The 22,018-nt window shown below is 42.5% G+C and overlaps 1 protein-coding gene across 3 annotated transcripts in view; it reads left to right on the top strand.

The window, feature by feature from the left end:
* The window catches only part of ZBTB20 (zinc finger and BTB domain containing 20), a 626,421-nt gene that overhangs the window by 362,143 nt on the left and 242,260 nt on the right, over positions 1-22,018 (top strand). The gene's annotated exons all lie outside the window — the stretch shown is intronic.

Below are 22,018 nucleotides of genomic sequence, written 5' to 3'. Positions count from 1 at the left end.
AATATTTTTTTATTTTTATTCTGGTGCTATCTATGGCATCCATTGGCCTGGAAAATCAATTAAACCGATGTCTCTGCTTCTTAAAGTGACACCTGAGACAGCGGCACAGTTTAAATGAAAGAGCAGTGTAGAAATTAAATAAGCAACTTTGTATAAACATGAGGCATGAAAGTCTGCATTGAAAGGACAGACTTCTCTCTGGGCCGGGATTAAGCTCCGCATGCTTCCATTTACATGAGAAAGGGTTATACCTTGTAGTGTGTGTAAACATATTATCCCAGTGCTGTCTGTTACGTATTCTCAGTGAATCCATTAGAGTGACCTAATCTGCCTGTCAGTGGAATGCAAATAGTGTCCAGCACACTGAGGGGTGGGTGCTATAGGTCCAAAAGTTACTGGGCCAGCTTCTTAACCCTTTCATTCTGAGAAGAACCAGGCAGCTGCTGCTGTTCCTTTCTTTCACCCCATTATTGGTGTCTGGTTCTGATCACTGGTGTTGTCAAAGACTAGGTTGTAAATATAAAGCAGGTGAAGGAAAATTGATGACCTTGAGCCAAATATGCTCTGTGGCTGGCCTCATATTTAATGTAGAGGTGCAGCCCATGCAGACAGCAGGCCCCCCCACACAGTGGGGTCAAGATAATGCAGTGCATGCTGGGATCTGTCATTTCCATGGGCCACATCTCTACATTTAATAATGATGAAAGTGGCCACAATTTTTTAAAATTTTGTGCAAAATAGGCAACTGAATCGGTGTAGTGCTGAGCACCTTCTGTGAGGTGCTGAGTGCCTGAAGATACATATTCTCTATTCAGCACTCCAGCTCCTTGAGTGGAGCCTTCCTCATGCAGAATTTGAGTGCCTGAGATGTAAAGTTATGTTACTGTATTGGTGTCTATCCAACAAAGATGTGTGTTCTACTTGTGCCATGTGGAAAAATGAATAAAATATCTTAAGTTAAAAAACAATTTATAAACACCATATGCATGTACATACCGCACACACAACTTCTCACTGAAGAAATCACAATGGGATAACCTTCCAGATTCTGGATGTAAAGAGGCTGTAGAGTCTGTAACTTACTTTGTCAGAAAATGATGTGAGGCAAAGGCTATTTCCTCTAAAATCTGTATCGTTCTGCCTGTCTAATATATCGCACTTCTAATGGGCCCATCATCTTTGTTTCTGGGTTCCACGACAGTTTTAGCCACTAACTTGTGTGACGATGGGTGAGTCACTTCACCTTTTGGTGCCTCAATTTCCTCCATTTTCCAAAGAAGGTTATGATAGTGACCTGCTCTCCTGGGAGATTGTGAGGCTTAAATCATTAATGTTTGTGAAGGATTCTGATACTTGTTTTAAAGATGGGGAAACGGAGGCAGAGATTGGTGAATGACTTTCTTAAAGTTACACTGTGAGTGCAGCACACAATCAGGAACGGAACCAAAGAGTCCTGCCCACCAGTCCCCTGCTTTAACCATTAGGCCACATAACTGTACTTTTAGTAGCAGACAGAATCACAGATGATAATTCTGGCTTTCAACGTTTAGGAGTTTTGTTTCTTTTTTTAGTAACTTAAAATGAGCTGTGATGGGTTGTCTTTAATATATACAAGCTCATCAGTATCGTTTTGTGACTTCAGTGTGAGACTTCCAGCTTGCCTATGAGAGTGAGTAGTGTGAACATTTCCTTTCCATCCATCTTGGAGTCTCCATTCTGAATGCTGGTTGGGTTGGGCAATGCTATGGCTGTTTTTACTTTATTAATATTAGTATTTTTAGTCTGTTCAGTGATACCTTGTTATTTCATAACATTTACCCTCTTCTGTAGGAGCAATATACAGGTGCAAGAGAAAGCTGAATGACTGGTTACATTTTGATCTGTTTTCTTTGTGGGGAAGGAAACGCACCTTTGACAGGAGAAAAGGAAAATTCACGTCTTTCAAAATCAGGAGAAGACACACGTTTTAGTGAGCAAGAGGCTGAATGGGCTTGACTGTATTTTTTAATTCTGAGCATATCTAGGAAGCCGGTGGAGCTGAGTGATGTATAGAGAACTGCTCTGTCACTGTGGAAAATTAGAGATTTGAACAAGAAGATGGGCTTACTAGTAAAATGAAAGCAACGGCAGTTTATGATTAATGGCTTCTGGCAGAGGCAGCACATTTTATGTTTTTTTGAGAATTAGGAATTGATCCTGGGACAGTTATGGACTGGAGTGGCTTGTGGGGGGGTGCAGACTAGTAGGGAACCCCAGCTGGCTTGTGTGCTTGCACTGAACACTCCAAGCATGGCATTAAACATTTGTTAAAGGGGTCGTCTACAATTTGGGAAGTTTAAAACATGTTTTGAAATATTTTTAAAGGCTTAACAGATCCATTAGGAACACAGTGTTCACCCTTCTGGAGCAGACTGTCAGTCCTTCTAATCTGGATTCCACCTCTGAAGTAACCAATACTGGGTGTTTCTGGGGAAGGTGTTCCATCCTCAGTAGTGCAAGGAGCCAGTTGTGCAATACTGAAACTCTGGCACGTAGACTAATTCCTTACTGAAGCTTGCAGTGATCAGCTGCAGCCTGAAGCTTGCTATATTATACGATACACCTTAAAATGCAAAGGTAGATTTGTCTTATGTGTAGCTTCAGGTGTGACTCATGGTCATTAAAATTAGTCACCAATTTGTGAGGAAAACAAAGGAAATTATATATTACAGAAACTAAAAGAAAAAGCAAAAAGAAAAGGAGTACTTGTAGCACCTTAGAGACTAACATATTTATTTGAGCATAAGCTTTCGTGAGCTATAGCTCACTTCATCGGATGCAGTATTTTCCACTGAATGCATCCGATGAAGTGAGCTGTAGCTCACGAAAGCTTATGCTCAAATAAATTTGTTAGTCTCTAAGGTGCCACAAGTACTCCTTTTCTTTTTGTGAATACAGACTAACACGGCTGCTACTCTGAAACCTAAAAGAAAAAGGAAATTTGCAGAGCCCCCTTGTTGTCTTTGTTCCCGGCAAATAATTAGTCATTTCAGTACATTGTGAGGAACTTTACAAAAGATGTTTTTTCCCCAAAATATGTTCAGGGTCTTGTTGTTTGCCCCTCCCACTACCATTTTGGCATTTCCTTGAGAATAAAAATCACTTTTGCTTTGCACACCATTTAATTTTAAACAAACAAAGTACTATTTTCAGATTGATATTTTTTCCCATGTAAAATAAGCAAATGTATAACGACACTTAGTTCTTACACAGAATTTTTCATCTGCGGGTCTCAAAGCACTATACAAAGGAGATAAGTATCATCATCCCCATTAATAAGAGATGAGGAAACTGAGGCACAGAGAATTGAAATGATTTAGCCATGGTCACCCAGCAGGCCAGTGATAGAGGCAGGAATAGAACCCAGCTCTCCTGTTTTCCAGTCTAGGGCTCTATCCATTAGGCAACACCGCCTTTCCCAGAGAGTGACTTGTTTATGGCTAGCATAGCTTTTCATGCTTGATTGTCATCTGTCTGCTGAAACGAAGAGACTTGGAAACAATATAAATGGTAGCATCCACATCCTCTCTTTATTAGAGATTTGAGTATTGCTGTTCAAATATTCTATTATCAGGACATTAATCCCATTCTACCAATTCCCAAGAAGATATTTTCGCTTCTGGGGATGTATCCCAAATCTCTGTGACATGCAATTCAGAGACTCTTCCCTTTGGGAATTGATTCCAAATTCTGATTATTATTCCCATTTTGCTATTGGGGGAATTAATCACAAGCTCCTGGCTGCTCTTCTGGGACTGAAATCTGTCTATAATTAAGATTTTTGTACTAAATGGAGATTGACAGAGATCTCTCCTGTCTACCATCTAATTTTTCTTCTGGCTGGTAAACTGAATCCAGGTTCACTGAAGGGTTAACACAATCTATTCTGACTACCAATGTTTCTAGAAGGCCTCTGAGAGCTCAGGCATCTGGCTGAAGCCCGTGGGACAGTTGAAGTGTTCTCTAATGCTGAACTTCTGCAGAGAGGTGTGAAAATTGTCATAAGCTGAGCAAAATGGAGCAAACGTGGTGTGGGTGAAACAGCAGGAACATTGTATCAGAAAGGAGGGGAAATAAATGAATGCCTGCAGCCCAGCTCTTGTGAGCATAGTACAATACAATAACAAACCAGTTTGCACATGAGATGGCACTTAAAAGAAAAGTTCAGGGGATCTGTCACGGGAAACAGACTTTTTCCATCTCTAGAGATGTTCTTAACCAGCACGACCACACTGGTAGTGATCAAAAAAGTTGTTACTGTTTGGTTGCCTTGTGAAATGAGTTTGGTGGGTCTCACTCCACTTCCCAGTCAACAGGTGTCCACACCACAGTTGACACTTAAACTCATGGGCATTCTCAGCAAAGAAACCAAGGATTAGAGGGCCAAGGAGGCTGATCTATGCCATCTTCTCAAGATATGGTCTCTATGTAGCTGTGCCCAGTGACAAAGCAGCACAAGGAAGTTTACACTGGCACTGTGCATAACTTGTAAATATAAAAGCTTCATTCTCTAAGGCTGTCACTCCAGTGTCTTTCGCCAGCACAAAATTAACACCACTTTCGTTTAAAATATATACATTGAAAATTTCAGTAGGGAAACTATTTTCTACTTAAAGCTTCCAAGGAATCATTTAAAAAGATCTGTGGGGAGAAAAATGATAAAACAAAAAATCTGAAGAAAAATAACCTGACATCCAGTCGACTTCTTTTATGATTCCATCACCAGAAAGTAAGCCATTGATAAACTTTCAGTCCAAAATGACTGTTAGAAAAAGGAAAAGAATAACAAGGAGAAACAAAAGTAGTACAATGATAAGTGCCAATATAAAACCCATTGATGGGCTCTGTGTGTGCGCGCGCACGTGCCACAACACCAAGGACAAAACAACTGCTATCTCTCCACACAGACAGAGGTCTTACAACTGTAAAGGTGCAATACAGAGAAAACAAAAACAAACCCTCACAGTACCATAGCTACATAAATCCCCCTTTTTATTCAATCTGGAAAAGCTGGATCAGAACACCCGTAGATTTAGCAGTCATTGGGATCTGGACCTACATTTTGTGTCTCAGGCCTCTCTCTACTGTTACTAGAAACAGTGTTTCTAGCGACGAGAGTTGGCTCATGTGTTCTCTAACACTTCAGAAGAGATCCCAGGTTCCTCCTTTTCCCTCTTCTTTTGCAGTGGGCAGCCCTGCAACCTTTTGATCATGCCGACTTTGTACATTACATGACTGAATTCGGCTATGCCAAACATCCTTTTAGGAAGTTGACATTTGTGTGGTTTAAAAAAAAAAGAAAAGAAGAATTAATACCAACTGCTTCCTCCTGCCTTTTTGATTAAGAGAGCAGTAAGTCATCAGGAGTGGTGCAACTTTTAACAAGCAGGGGTGTGCATAAGTTGATTGAGATCTTTCTATAGCAAAAAGGAGGGGGAGGAAAGGAAAAGAAAAAAGATTGATGTTAAACAACTCTAATCAGAGCTGATTACAGGGATGGGAGAGATACAGAGACAACAAAAGAGATAGATAGCATAGGCAGGGATAATCCTAAACGAGGTGAAGGAGTTTGAATTTAATGACCAATGAGGTCTCTAATTTCTATGATTCGGTAATCCTTTGTTTCCTGCTACTTTCTGTGCGGGTTGTTTTGTGTACATATCCTGACCTGCAACACTCCATACTACACTTTGGCTCCACACAGCTCCACCAATGCCCCTCAATCCTCACCAGCAGCAGCCTCTGCTATTCCTGTCCTAGGACCCCAACACACTTCTGCTGATGCAGCGTTATAGCAATAGGGATGGAGAAGAGAGGACTGATTTTAGCACAGTTGTTGTTCAGACAAAACAGCAATGAGATTTAGTGAGAGCTCATCTAGGGGTTGTAAGAAAGGACTGGGAGCCGGCCTGATGTTGGGATCAATACGATGATATGCCAGAGATTCTTTGCACGAGCTTGGATAAGTCACAAGACTTATTCCAGCCCTAAATTGATCAAAATGCCAAAAGCTCATTGAAAAATCATCCACTGTTTCTGAAGTGAGTTAAAAAGTTGCGCCAATCACCCTTTTCACCTCCAGTTCTGTTGCTTTTAAAAATCTGTTTAACCCCACTTTATGATGTTCTCCTGACGATGCAGACAAACTTCCCATGGATGTTTGTTGCAAACAGCTCCATCTGAAACCCAAACCTATACAACTCCATCATTGAGGAGACAGCGCTTGCATTGCCCAGTGGTACATTCAACATTTGTGATGACAGAGATCATCACAGAATGGCCTTTGTGATAGGCCTGTCATTTCACAGCACAGACTTGGGAATGAAGTGTGCTGTACTGTCTGTAACGCAGCCTCAGACTAAGCAGAGTTCAGGGAAAATACATTTCAGTGCAACTGATTGAGAATGAGTGAGCAAGCAAGAGTCAGAAAAGAATAAAACATCTCTATGAATAACAAGAATACCTAGAAAGAAAAGGAGTACTTGTGGCACCTTAGAGACTAACCAATTTATTTGAGCATAAGCTTTCGTGAGCTACAGCTCACTTCATCGGATGCATGCTGTGGAATTACAATAGTTAATGCTATCAAATTCTGGACAATTTATTAAACCTCCTGCTTCAAGGCGGAAGCCAGTCTCTCTTGGGGAGTAGGATGAGACCTGCATAGACGCATATCTGCCTACTATGAGGTCTCTTGCGCCTTCCTCTGAAGCATCTGTTGCTGGCTACTGCTGGAGACAGGATACTGGGCTGGTGGACCACTAGGTCTGATCCAGAACAGCAGTTCCTGTGGGAGAGAGAGAGACAAATGGAGACAGGACTTTTGAGTGGTTGTTTGAACTAATGAAAGAATATTGAAGTACTGAAGTATTCAACCATGTTTTAAATGGATCCCTTGTGAAAAATCTGTATTTAATTGTTCTTTAATGATTAATGAAGTATTTAAAGAGGAACACCTGGACACATTGCCTCCTCCTCACCTATTTGAGTGCTCAGTTATCTGACAGCCATGTGAAATGCACGTTAGTGTAACCCACTGCTCCATGTGTGTTTCGTCTCCCCTCTCCATGGCTGATCCACAGAGGAGAGCTGCCCGCTACTCATGCCAGCTCCTGGATTTAGTCTTTAGCTCAAGCAGCTGAGTTTTGCACTGGAAGCACTGCAGAAGATCCTGGTTTAAACCCTGCTGACAGCCAGTGTTGGGGAGGAGGTCAGTACATTGGCACGTGGCTGCTGTAGCCCCCCACCCACACACACAATTTTGAAATTTCCATGTGTAACTTCACCAGTCCCTGTTTGAAATCTAACCAGCTTCACTAGGTGGCAGTAAGTGGTTTAAATGCCTCCCTTTGGAATGGATGATGGGAATGAATGGATGGACCATGGTAAAGAATTGGATGCCATTCCAGGGAAATTTACTTGGATCAGTACAACAGCAGTTGAGAGGTGCTCAGGAATGAGGGCTGCAGAACTGAGGTGGTAAGGCTGCAAACAAACTGTTCTTAAGTGCAGAAGGATTTCCAAGGGCCACCATGCTACTTAAAAGCGAGGCTGTGATGCCAGTAGTAGGAGTTCAACATCAGAAAGATCATAAACCAATTTCCATCTGACTTATCAGAAGGGGAGCTTTTTGGTTTAAAAATAAAATATTTTGCTTCGGCAACAGCATGTGACAGTCCTTTCATGTTAGCGCTCAGTATAGTGAGTGGGGGGGGGGGAAGTAAGTCACAAATAACCTGACTGGCAAAATGATGTGACAATAAAACCTCATTTGAATATTTTCCTCTTCTTAAAATGAACTTGTAGATGGCCAAGAGATAGAGGATGATGACATGAATATTTCTGGGCAGAGAGTTCACATTTCCCACAGTTGAAAATGAACTGGAGAACCATAAAGTCTTGTGTTAATGAAGCTTATGGATTGCTACTTGCTAGCTTGCTCACTTTCTCTCTCCCCACAGAAGGGACTACTCTCCAGTCTAGGATACTATCCCTGGGTGTAAATCATACCCAGCTACCTAGCTTGTAGCATGTGTGACTAAGCCTACCTCCCTCCACCCGCAGTGTGTCTGATATAGTTACTTTTAGTGACACAGCACACCAGGGTGAGGAAAAACTGCCCTTAACAGATGGGTGGCTTTTAATAATGAGCTTCATTTGCTTTGGAAATACACTCTGAGCATCTCAGGACCTCAGTTTAAATTCTGGTGATTCTGGCCTGGGCAGCACCTCATTTCTTGTGCAAGTCTTATCAAGTGACCCTGCAAACGGGTTGGGGGAGGGAAGAAGCTAGCCCGTAGCTGAACATCTCTTCCCACACCCCACTAGGTGTCACCACATTCAATGGAAATCTACAAGGAAAGTTTGTTTTGTTTTTTTGAAGGGGGGGGGGAAATAAGGACAATTCAGCCTGGCAGGAATTAACATCTGTGCTTCTGTAAACAATGGAACAAATAGCATGTGGATCCACGACTCCAACGTACTGTACGTAGAGGCGCTCATTAAAGCAGTATTTTTAATGTAGTTTGGTTATAAGTGTCCCATTTTTACCTTTGTGTGCATTATCCTCTCACTTTCCCCTTCTTTAAAATGATGTCTCGTGCATAGGGTTGTCATTTATGTGCTGACTGCATTTTGCATTATTACATTTTAATGGTGTTTGAAATTCTTTCATACGTATTCAGCTTCACCGGTATAAATGCAGAAAGAAAAATAATCAGCATACTTGTTATCGCATGACATTTCATGTCATCAGATAACTTTATACAGCTTCTTCTTTAAGATCTAGTATAGTACCTATAGTAAACAGGGGCTTCAACCAAAACTTTCTCTATCTTAATGTCCGAAATCCAGATGCAGATTTTGCAGTTTAAGCCCTTTTGCACCGAAAATGGCAACCATTTAACTGAACCTACTCCTTCGTGGGTTTGGGTAAAGGGAGACCCAGATCTGTATCATCCCTGGTTGTGGTTTTGCAAAACCATCATCATCTCAAATCCTGCCTTTGCATTAAGGATGTATGTGATGATCTAATACAGTGTTTCCTCAATGACTGGTCCATGGACCAGTGCTGGACCCGGAGATCTCCCTCACACAGTTTAGGAAGGCATTAAGCTGGTACCTAGTATCAAAAAGGTTGAGAAACACCAGTCTCATAGATCTTTGGGTTTTTCCTTCCTATACCCTCTTTAACTATAATGATCCTATACCATCTAATAGTGATTTCTACCCTTTGGAGCAGAGTTTTGTGTTAGGATAAAAGTTGATTTAATGTGGATGCTGTGGGGTTTGTTTTTGTTTTTTTTTTTTTTATTCTTTTTCTCACTCTCCATTTCATGAAAATTCATTAATCTGTGACATTTAAAGACTCTGTCTGAGAGGTGTCTGGAGCAGCGGCCGGCTGCATACATCAATAGTTTCTTAGAATCTGGCACTCTGTCAATATTTGGGGGCCTCAGTAACAGCACTTAAATGCAGCGCCTGCCAGCCGTCACGCTCTTAGCATGTCTGTAACAGTCTGAATGAACGGATATTAGCACGTCAAGTCCTTTCACGACTGGCAACACTTTAGAGACAAACAGCTTGGTAGGTATCTTACCTCCCCTGCCCCTCCCTCCTTTTGGGCTTCTTCTCTTTCTTTGTCTGATGTAGCTCATATATTTACACACAAATATGTATCCCACGAAGAGGCTATTGTAAAATGTGAGGTCAAAGGCGGTGTTATGGCAAGCTGTATGAAACAGTGGAAATGGGTTGAGGATAGGGCTGGCTTAAAAACAAGAGCTCTGTTTTGAGAGAAATTTTGAGTTTTGGGAATTTGTTTTCATTCCATATGCAGTGAATCAGACAGAGCAGGGACTTAGACCCAAGTCTCCTGCATCCCAGGTGAGTGCCCTAACCACTGCACTATTGAGTCAGCCTCTTGCTGTTTCCTCAGTGAATATTTAATTATAGATGTAAAGAGAACCCACTCCCACACGAGAGAGAGTGACTGTTTTGCCAAGTAATCAGGGCCCTGATCTGGAATGTGGGAGACCCACATCCTCACTTGTTCTTGCTCCCAGTCAGGCAGAGTAGGGTCAGGGTCCTCTCCATCTCTCGTTCTCTGCTTTCAACCAGAAATTCAATCCTGGACTTGAGCACCCCGTCGCAACAAAAGTTTCCTCAAACCTGTATGTTTCCATGAAAAAAAGTTTCAGTTCCAACAAACTGGCATTTTCCGACGAAAAAAAGCTGCTCCAGAAAATTTACAAGCAGTTCTGGTCAAAACTGTTTGGATCCCGAGAAAGATTAGGTTTACGGTGGAAGCTGGGCTGGATGAATTGGAAACAGTTTGGATTTAGATTTCATGGTGCCAAAAATCTTGTGAGAGTTCAGTTCCAAATAGTGAAAATCTTGGACAAAAATCTTATGAGAACTGCTGCTATGGCAAGATTTCAGCCAGCTCCAAACCGGAACTGGAAAATGGGCCAAACCCATAGGAGCAGGTTCAGAATCCACACCTTCCCGTCCTCTCTCCTTGCCTCCCCCATACTTCATAAAATGGATTTGAAACTCAATCCAAATGCTCCCAGTCACCTGTGTAACCCTATTGACATAGTGGAGAAGCACGAGGGAAGCAGAATATGGCCCATCATTTATTTTTGGCATGGGTGAGAAATACAAACAGAAAAGCTGATTCATAAACATCTATTCTATTGCATTTATTCTCCTCCCCCCCTTCGCTTTGCTGGTACACTATTAGCAGGCAAAGATCCTTCAACAGCTGTTTTTATTATTAATCATGTTTCTTACACAACCCTAAGGGTCAACCAAAAGTGAAACCCCATTTTGCTGAGCACTGTACAAAAACAGTAGGCGATCATCCTTGCACCAAAGAGTTTACAATCTAAGTAGACCAGACAGATGCAGGGTGGGGGGAGAGGTATAACACACAAGCAGAGTGAACTATATGATGGCAGCAAACTTCACTTTAGTGCCACAGTTGTTGTTTTGGGAGTGGGCACTTCAAAAGAGATCAGCTAAATGAGAAAAAAGGGAAGGTGAGGGGAATGGGGTGGGGGAGAAGATAGTAAGGGAGCAGCTGTGGAGTGAAAAGACTGCGGGGAGAGATTAGAGCAAACAACCAATCAGTGCAATTCAGAGAAAGTTCAGTCAATACTCTAGAAAGTTCTCTACCTGACCACATGCCTCTCTGCTTTGCTGTTTCAGCCCCTACCTGCTGGAGTGTCTCTGGGTCCTCTCTGTAGTTTTCCCTTCAAGGTCAATTGGTGGGTGGGAGGGGAGTGAGTCATGCTACTTAGAACTCACCTCCTTTTCAATACCCCCAAATCACTTCTAATAACCCCCAATTCATCCTCCAATAACAGCAGCCAACACCCCCTAACCTGAAATCACGTCACTCCTTGCAGTGATAACTAGAACCCATAACCTCTGCAATCCCTCAAGTAACATCCAGAAACACTCTTCATTGAAGTTCCAATCCTCCTCCGGTTACACTATGAAAGACTCTACCGCTCTACGATACAACCGCATTTGCTCCAACCCCTCAGACAGAGACAAACACCTGCAAGATCTCTATCAAGCGTTCTTACAACTACAGTATCTACCCGCTGAAGTGAAGAAACAGATTGACAGAACCAGAAGAGTACCCAGAAGTTACCTACTATAGAACAGGCCCAACAAAGAAAATAACAGAACACCACTAGCCGTCACCTTCAGCCCCCAACTAAAACCTCTCCAGTGCATCATCAAGGATCTACAACCTATCCTGAAGGACGACCCATCACTCTCACAGATCTTGGGAGACAGGCCAGTCCTTGCTTACAGACAGCCCCCCAACCTGAAGCAAATACTCACCAGCAACCACACACCACACAACAGAACCACTAACCCAGGAACCTATCCTTGCAACAAAGCCTGTTGCCAACTGTGTCCACATATCTATTCGGGGACGCCATCATAGGGCCTAATCACATCAGCCACCCTGTCAGAGGCTCGTTCACGTGCACATCTACCAATGTGATATATACCATCATGTGCCAGCAATACCCCTCTGCCATGTACATTGGCCAAACTGGACAGTCTCTATGTAAAAGAATAAATGGACACAAATCAGACGTCAAGAATTATAACATTCAAAAACCAGTCGGAGAACACTTCAATCTCTTTGGTCACTCGATTACAGACCTAAAAGTGGCAATTCTTCAACAAAAAAACTTCAAAAACAGACTCCAACGAGAGACTGCTGAATTGGAATTAATTTGCAAGCTGGATACAATTAATTTAGGCTTGAATAGAGACTGGGAGTGGATGGGTCATTACACAAAGTAAAACTATTTCCCCATGTTTATTCCTCCCCCCCCGCTGTTCCTCAGAAGTTCTTGTCAACTGCTGGAAATGGCCCACCTTGATTATCCTACAAAAGGTTCCCTCCCCCACCCCACCCCTGCTCTCTTGCTGGTAATAGCTCACCTTACCTGATCACTCTCCTTACAGTGTGTATGGTAACACCCATTGTTTCATGTTCTCTGTGTATATCAATCTCCCCACCGTATTTTCCACTGAATGCATCCGATGAAGTGAGCTGTAGCTCACGAAAGCTTATGCTCAAATAAATTGATTAGTCTCTAAGGTGCCACAAGTACTCCTTTTCTTTTTGCGGATACAGACTAACACGGCTGCTACTCTGATACATGTCAGTCTGTTACTCTGCTGTAATGAGCTTGTGAGAGTGAGCCAGCACCAGGAGTAACTATCTACCACTTCCAAATGTTGCTCCCATCACCTCAGCATTGTTTCTAGACACCCCCACATATACTGAGTATTTTCTTCCTCCAACCAGAATTTCATGTAAGCCCAATTTTCTATTTTATCCCCAGAACACCTGAACCTGTTTATTTTTTTTTCACTTGCCTAAAACAATCCTGATACACCCTAGAAGGCTTTTGAATAGGTCTGCAGGGGTAATTAGCCACCTGGTAACACTGCTTCAGGCAGGCAAGCAGCAGAGGGAAAATAAAGAGGCTCGGGAGCTCTGTGGACACTGATGGTGCTACTGGTAAGGCAGCAGCGATGGTCAATAAGTATAGACAGCCAGCAGAAAACAGCTTTATTTTGAATTATAATAATTGCTCTTTTAGCTTAAGCATGGGAGGGATGGGTGGGGGAACTCACGTCTTAAGGGGTTTGTTCACTGCGAATGAAACCCCTGGATGTGCTATGGTCACATTGCCAGTGATCAGCATGGTTTGTAAACTTGTGACTGTCCACTAGCAGGTGGCTGGGGGTGAGACTTAGCCTCTGGGGAATGGACATTCAGAATGGTGAGTGGTGTCTCCTAGTCCTGAGCAAGAGCAATATGTGTTTGCCAATTATGGAGTAGCAGCCAGAGGAAAATACAAGCAGGTTGAGTTTAAAACTTCAGTGAAACTTTTAGGTGAATGAAGTATGCAGGATCAGGCCTATGTTAGTAGAAGTGTCCAGCATGTGGGTTGTTAGAGGAATTGTCTGTACTGTTCTTTCTCAGTTTATGCTTTGTTCTGCCTTGTTAATGTCTCTGAGAAATAACACAGGAGCTTAGAATAACCATCCTTTTGTACCCAGGGAGCTTCATCTCAACATGTAATGGGGCACATCTTCAGCACTGTTTTAAAAACATGACTAAACTTCCTGCCAGTGGCAGACATTTATGCTCTGAAAAGTCCCCTGGCCCAGCCCTCAGTGCTACTTGTTGCAGGTGAAGAGTTTGTGGTGTTGTTTCATTTTCTATTCTTGTATTGTTTATTTTCTATCCAGTTCTAAGGACCCCCCTCCCCCTTCATAAAACCAGTACGGAGCGTGAGATCCATGGGGACTGCAAAACAAGTGCAAAGAGGCCTCTTTCCTTCAATCACACAGACTTTCTGTAGTGCTTTAGAGACATGCCTTAGGCTCATATTGGTAACTGAATGGGCTGCAATTTAGCCATGCGCTTCCCATTAACACTAATGAGGGTTTCCTGGCTAATGCCCTGTGCAGAGAATTGGGAATATACCTGTTAGCATTCTGTTAAGGAGTTCTTCCTCTTTTAATTCGGGTACTTCTCTCTTGCTGGGAGGGCAAGTGGGGTTGGTCCTTGGAAGCAGGGGCCCGATAGTGCTGAGAGTATCTTGGGATCTGCCTTGCCACTGTACAAGACCATGCTGGCCGCTTGTTTTCTACCTTTTAAAACTGGGCTTGAAGAGATAGAAACAACAAGCTTACACTTTAGTTTTATTATAATAAATTAATAAGACCATTGGTTTTCCCATGATTGTCAAAATACAAAACTAGCCTATTGCCCCTACTTTAAGATTGGACCACCATTGATTATTATTTGTATTGCAGTGGACACTAGAGGCTTCAGCTGAGATCATGGTCCTGTTGTGGTAGGCACTGTACAAACAGATAGTAAGACTCTGTCCGGAAGAGCTTACAGTCTAAGAAGATAGGACAGACACAGGGTGGGAGGGCAAATAGAGGTGCAGGGAGATGAAGTATGTTCCCCATGGGTACACAGCAGAACCAGGAACAGAACTGAGGCCTCCTGACTCCCAGACCAGTGCCCTAGCCACTAGGCCATACTGCTTTGATGGTCACACACTGTCATATGTGTTTGAACCCTATTGCATGCCTATATTAATTATACAGCCAAACTCTGACTGTGTGGGGTGGAAAACAGTACAGGAAACCTTTCCGTCTGAAGCACTACCAGAATTTTAGTACTTGAAATTCCTGAGCACAAAGTGATAAAGAGAGATTATGGTTGGGTGCATTAGGGGCTCAACTATGACATCATTCGTCTTCAACACCTCTGTGTACTTCCCTAGTGTTCCCGGAGCCATTCTGCTGTCCTGAGCTTCACAGACAAATTGCCTCCAGCAACTATTGTTGATGCGATACCCTTTGCTCTGCACCCCCCGCCCCCGCATATGGTAGTTCCTTGGGGCACAGGCTGTATATCCCTGTACAGTAGATGTGTACAGTGCCAAGAACCTGGCATGCTGTTCAACAATAATAATAGCATGCAGTACTGTACACTGGAGAGTTGAGTAGCATGGGGAAGATCTTATGCCTCAGGCTCTTATATTTTCATTTTCAAATGTAGTAGTATTTTGAAAAGTATTGCTTACAAGTTAAAATTTGCATTTATCAGAGCTGCTCACAAATGGGATTTATAACAAAGCTATCATTAAAGGGAAACAAAGCAGGAGAAGGAACAAAAGATACATTCTTAGCAAAGTTTGAAATGCAGACACTTTCAGCGTTCCTTGCTGCCACAGGAAAGATGTCTTCCTCCTCTCCTACCACTCTGTCCCCCTCCCAGAAAAAAGAGGCAGGCAAATGAGCAAATATAGGTATCTCCCAGGAGACTAAACTGCTGATGCTCAAACTCCTCCTTATCTCTGGTGGTAGCATTTCCCAGTGCTCCACATCAAAAATAATGTTTTAGGGTTTCCTGCATGATCATTCCCACCCTGACTGAGATTTCTGCTAGTTACAGTTCCAAATCACAGTTACCAGTTAGCTGTGTATTGCTGACGTTATCAAGGGGATGATGAACCATCTCTCTATCTTAGATATTTCTAATGCACTCATCACTATAGTATCTTTATCTAGCTTACCTATGTACAGTATGTTTTGATACCATCAGCATCAGTATGTTTTGATACCATGGTATGTACAAAATTTAAGTGTCACCTTAAATGTGTCTGTAAATTCATCTGTACCCCTTGCTTCAATCACTGTTACTTAATTTTTCCCCGTCGACATTTGTGCATGAGAAATGAAACCAGGACATTCTTAAGCCTTCATTGTTGGGAAAGACTTGTGCAAAAAGATGGAGTTTGCATCGTGCTCTGAATGTGCTCCGTCTAGTGTACATTCAGATACTTTCTGCAAAGGAATTGAACAGTAAAGAGACTGTTCTCCGGATTGCATTGGCACTCACTACCGAGAGCTTCATCCGGGGATTCGTCAGCCACAGTGCTCCTTTTGGGTGAAATTCGCTTCAGTATTCAATGCCTGCACAATCCTTGGCTCTACTCAAGCCCCACATGAAGGGCTCAGATGGATTGGGCCTTGTGTGTTTTTTCAGTAATGAGATTAATTTCTCCCTTTGAGCTTAGCTGTTTTGGTGAGTTGCAGATGGAGAGGGCAGCCTCTAGGATAGTCAGTCTGTATAACCTATTAAGGACTTTGAAGATTAGAACCAGACTCTCTAGCATATGCAGAATTCTTTAGCATTCATTTCCCTCAGTTCAGTTTTTAAAATCATAATTTTAAAAAGCACTAATGCCAAACCTTGACCCAGTAGACCAGAGGCAGATGGACCGTCAAGCAGGGAGCAATGAATAAAATGTAAGAGACAAGGCTCAGCCACATTCTCTCCAACCCTCTCGTCTCCTCTTGGATGTAGTGAGACTAGCTTTGTGCATATTTCAGATCCTGTTTATTAGTTTCCTCTTCTATGAAAGTCTCTCTCTGTCCTATCATCCATTCTGAACCATTGGCTTTCTCACTCCTTTCCTTCAATCTTACTTCAAGCCCCTTGTGATAAATCCGTGGATGGGGGCATTCACCTTCTCTTGTAACTTACTGTTTCTTCTGTCCTGCCTGTGCAGCACAATTTGCTAGGTCCCAGATAATGGTAGAATTAGAGTCCTGAAGCAAAACCCAGATCTACACACTTCAATTGAGACAATAGCGTGCAGGGAGGAAGTTAGTTGATATTCATTCATATTTGAAAAGGAATTTTGATATGACTTTGTTCACTTTCCATGAAGATTGTAGTAAAAACATTTTTCATTCAGGTGCCCAGCTATTCACCAAAAATTAATTTTGAATTAAATGTTTGCAGTTCATTCTCTGTCAGTTAGCGTGTGCTGCTAATTTTAACAATACATTATGCAATTCTCAATTAGCTTTTTGGGGAGGTTGGTTAGTTTTGTAAATCACCCAATTGGAGACTCAAACCAATACCACATGACTCACCAATGCAGCACAAGTTGCAATTTACAATTTGAACAATCCACAGACTTCCTTCACTGAAGAAAATCCCAAATAATTTAGTATAACAGACAACTTCCCCATCTTTTTGCTGACCATTCTGTGAAGTAGAAACAAAATGTAAAATTTCTCAAGTATTTAATTTACTGCAGATTATTCACTCAGCTCTACCCAGCACCCTGAATATTGAGGAGATTCAGATCTGGTACCAAATTTCTTTGTTGCCCTGTATCTCTGTACCAGGTCAATCCAAAACTATGAATCTGAACAATCCCAAGCTCTAGGGAAATTCAAATATGGTTCTGGATTCAAACTTAGCAGCTCATACCCATCTCTGTGTAGAACAGGATCCTATGCACTCAGCACTTGCTATTCTTTAAAATAAACAAATCGGTGACACGGTGCATGGGACAGCAATGATTAATTTAAAATTATAATGTCATTTATAGAGATAGGCGAGAGCTTGTATCAGTTCCATGTACTATAGTGGAAATGGGCAGTGGAAGGAATGTCTAAAGGCCTTTCAGGCATGTGGTTGAAAATAAGCCTATTAAACCATAATACTAAGTGGTTTCCCATGAAACCTCTTGACATCAGTGGTAGAGGATCAGTAAAGCAGGGTCTTATGCTCTCACAGCCAATGGCATACTTAAGAAAATGATGTCATTATACTCACTGTGCTGGAGAACTGCATAGAACTGCTGTTTTATTGGTGGTGGTTGCCTGCATTCCTAGGGCATCCGGATGTGTGTTTGCCCTCCCTGCAGCTGGTCCCAACCAAAGGCTGTCCTAAATTGGAACCTGAATCATGTAGTTCTGGGCTTACCTGTTATACCCTAATCCATTTCCTTCTGCTGGCCTTGGGTATAGTGCTCATCTTCCTCTTATGCCAACAGCAATTACCTGTGTGGATTAGTCAGTGGGGAGCTCTTGTACCTCCTGGGTACATCTATGCTGCAATTAAAAACCCATGAGTGGCCCATGCCTGCTGACTCAGGTTTGCAGGGCTTGGGGTAGGGGGCTGTTAATTGTGGTGTAGACGTTTGGGCTCGGTGTAAAGCCCAGGCTCTAGGACCCTGTGAGATGGGAGGGTCCCAAAGTTTGGGCTGCAGCCCGAGCCCGAACATCTACATCACAATTAGACTGCCCCTTATCTTAGCCCCATGACCCCGAGTCAGTATAACTGCAGTGTAGACATACCCTGTACAGCCATCATTCCTGTTCCTTCAATCTCCATCAACCTCTGAACCATTATCTTGAGACACAAGTTGGTGTGTTTTTTCTCCAAGAGCAAGACAACCACAGTCTCCTCTGAGTGCTTCTCTCAAGCAAACAGTAAGACTGAAAATTGGGAGTTTGCCAGAAAACATTAGAAGGAGTAGCAGTGGCAGGATAATGTTGGTATGAGTGGGAAGAGAACTTTGCTTTCCTTTTACTGTTCTTAAAGATTCTCCAAACATCTTGTGTCCATGTGCCATAGCCAGATTAGCATGTCATAGAAGATTAGGGTTGGAAGAGACCTCAGGAGGTCATCTAGTCCAACCCCCTGCTCAAAGCAGGACTAATCCCAATTAAATCATCCCAGCCAGGGCTTTGTCAAGCCAAGCCCTAAAAACCTCTAAGGATGGAGATTCCACCACCTCCCTAGGTAACCCTCCAGCGCTTCACCTCTCTCCTAGTGAAATATTTTTCCTAATATCCAACCTAGACCTCCCCCACTGCAACTTGAGACCATTGTACCTTGTTCTGTCATCTGCCACCACTGAGAACAGCCGAGCTCCATCCTCTTTGGAACCCCCCTTCAGGTAACGGAAGGCTGCTATTAAATCCCCTCTCACTCTTCTCTTCTGCAGACTAAATAAGCCCAGTTTCCTCAGCCTTTCCTCATAAGTCATGTGTCACAGCCCCCTAATATTTTTTGCTGCCCTCTGCTGGACTCTCTCTAATTTGTCCACATCCTTTCTGTAGTGGGGGGCCCAAAACTGGACGCAGTACTTTAGATGTGCCTTCACCAGTGCCGAATACAGGGGAATAATCACTTCCCTTGATCTACTGGCAGTGCTCTTACTAATGCAGCGCAATATGCTGTTAGCCCACTTGGCAACAAGGACACACTGTTGACTCGTATCCAGCTTCTGGTCCACTCTAATCCCCAGGTCCTATTCTGCAGAACTGCTGCTTAGCCAGTCGGTCCCCAGCCTGTAGCAGTGCATGGGATTCTTCCTTCCTAAGTGCAGGACTCTGCAGTTGTCCCTGTTGAACATCATCAGATTTCTTTTAGCCCAATCCTCCAATTTGTCTAGGTCACTCTGGACCCTATTCCTACCCTCCAGCATATCTACCTCTTCCCCCAGTTTAGTGTCATCCACGAACTTGCTGAGGGTGCAATCCATACCATCATCCAGATAATTAATGAAGATGTTGAACAAAACCGGCACAAGGACCAACCCCTGTGGCACTCCGCTAGATACGGAGCTGTGTACAAAAGTACTCCTTTATATCTTCCATGCACGCCGTGTTTGTTTGCCTCAGATATGTGGGCATGTGGATATGGATATCAGCTCTTGATGCAATCCAAGTATGAGGCATTCAGTACACTGCAGAATCTCCAGTTACTCTTCAGTATATGCAGTGTTAGTACACAGAGCCAAGTACTAAGAAGGGGTCACAATATTAAATTAATAGCATGAATTATTTAGAAACAGTTAAAGGAACTATATTTTCAACAACACTGGGTTTAAGCATAAGTAAGTCAAAAAGCTGCTTTTCCTTTGCAACCTCAGCAACTCATGGGCCGGCCATGTCTTCCCCTCGAACAGTGGAATCATGGGATCCCCCACTTCTGATCTCTCACTTCAAGTGAGTTGGAACACAAAACATGAGGCCACTCTTACTGACCACTCAGCATGTAGTGGATTTTGCTTATGCAGGAGCTGTTGGTATCAAATATGGTGGCTGGATTTTTAAAAGGGCTGGTTAGTTTTATGACAGGAAGGTATTTTTCACCTGTGGATAATACTGTTCAGCTGACAATGTGTTGTCACAATTGGGTTGTATTTTCTCTTCCTCTCACCATCCGGTATTGGCTGCTGTCTGAGAAGAGATACTGTTATTGTTATTACTTGTATTATTGTAATGCCTGAAGGCCCCAACCAAGATCAGGGCTGCAGTGTGTTAGGCAGTGTACAAACTCTTAGTGAGAGACAGTCCCTGCCCTGGAGAACTTACAGTCTAAATAAACAAGAGAGCAGGCTGGGAAATAGAGGCTCAGAGAGGGTGAAATGACTTGCCCCAGAGCAAGCTGCAGGTCAGTGTCAGATCCAGGAACAGAACCTGCCAGCCAGTCCCGTGCCCTATGCACTCTGCCTTCCCTGACTTGGCTCCTCAGTCACTATTAGTGCAGATGCTTTGGTATCACCTAATCATGCAGGGCTATGTTCTGTAGGTACACTAGTGTGTGGAGTGTGATCCTAAAGGATCATATTTTCCATAATTGCCAGTCAAGGAAAGTTTCTCACTGCTCTTTATGATCCCACTTTGTGGACTGAAGAATAAGGACCCGTTATGTTGGCTGGTGGCCATATTTATTTTGTACACTTTACTACTACACTTTGTCACCCAGAGGAGAGACATGCTTCACTTTCAAAGCCTTGATCTGAAAGGCATGGTTTAGCTGACTGTTCTTTCCGAATCATTGCTCAAAAGGGTCTAACCACAGAATTCTGTGATATAAATGGGCATTCAGATCTACCAGAGGAAACATTTTAGGTTAGTCTTTTTCTAGTCCTGACTTCTTTTTTTGGAGTACGCTGTACTCTGGCGATCATCTCTTACAAAATACCTCTGAAATAAAATATTTTCCCTTGGTTCCAAAAAGCTCATTTTGCAACTTAGCTTTACATTACATGTATCACTCTGTAACAGACACCAGGTCCTCGGAGATTGTTGTAATCAGATAGATGTATGGGGTGAGATTTTCAAAAGTACTCAGCATTAGCCAAATTCTGTTCCCATTAAAGTCAATGGGAGTTTTACCACAGACTTCAATTGGAGCAGAGTAATGCTGAGAGCTTTTAAAAATCTCATCCATGTCATAGAAGAGGTAGATGTCACTAGTGTTTGGTTTATGAAAACAAGACATGCACAAAGAGTGGTGTCCGAGACAGAGAGCAAGCAATAAAATTCAGTTCCTCACTTTTCCAAAAAATGAAGGGGGTTTGGAGCTGGAATTATTATAGTTCAGTCTGTTAAAGTTTGGATCTGAATCCAAATTCTTCCAAAATTTCAAGAGGCTTCTGATTGAAGGGTTTAGTTCATGGCCTTCAGAACAGGTTAACTTCTTGTACCAGCCTGTTTTCAAATACTGTGTCTATTTTTTTTCTGAGAAAACACACACGTGCGCGCATGCACACGCTTTTGGAGGTGGGGGTATAATGTTTCTGTTTATACTTTGGTTTAGTGACTGCAAAATGTATTCTTGTAATAGTTGTATTCTTTTAACAGGTGTCCCTTTAAGTGTATTGTATATTTCCCAAGATATTGTGTTTTTTAAAAAAGTATCCTATCATATTAAATAAAGTCTGGGTTCTTTTTTTGTTGTTATTCATGCATAAATTGTTTTGAAATTATCCCTCTAATTAGAAAAGGAGTACTTGTGGCACCTTAGAGACTAACCAGTTTATTTGAGCATAAGCTTTCGTGAGCTACAGCTCACGAAAGCTTATGCTCAAATAAACTGGTTAGTCTCAAAGGTGCCACAAGTACTCCTTTTCTTTTTGCGAACACAGACTAACACGGCTGTTACTCTGATCCCTCTAATTGTCAGTTTCAGGAAAACCTTTGATTGTCAGACGAGCAACTTTTTTATTTTTGTTTTCTTTCTGGTGCTTTTACCTTTTTATGCTATGTTCTGTAGAAGTGGGAATTATATATTCTGATTGTTATGTATGCA

The sequence above is a fragment of the Caretta caretta genome, chromosome 1 (genome assembly GCF_965140235.1).
Source record: "Caretta caretta isolate rCarCar2 chromosome 1, rCarCar1.hap1, whole genome shotgun sequence".
Classification (NCBI taxonomy): domain Eukaryota; kingdom Metazoa; phylum Chordata; order Testudines; family Cheloniidae; genus Caretta; species Caretta caretta.
The sequence above is the reverse complement of the archived record's forward strand: the minus strand, read 5'-3'. Positions and strand labels throughout refer to the sequence as shown.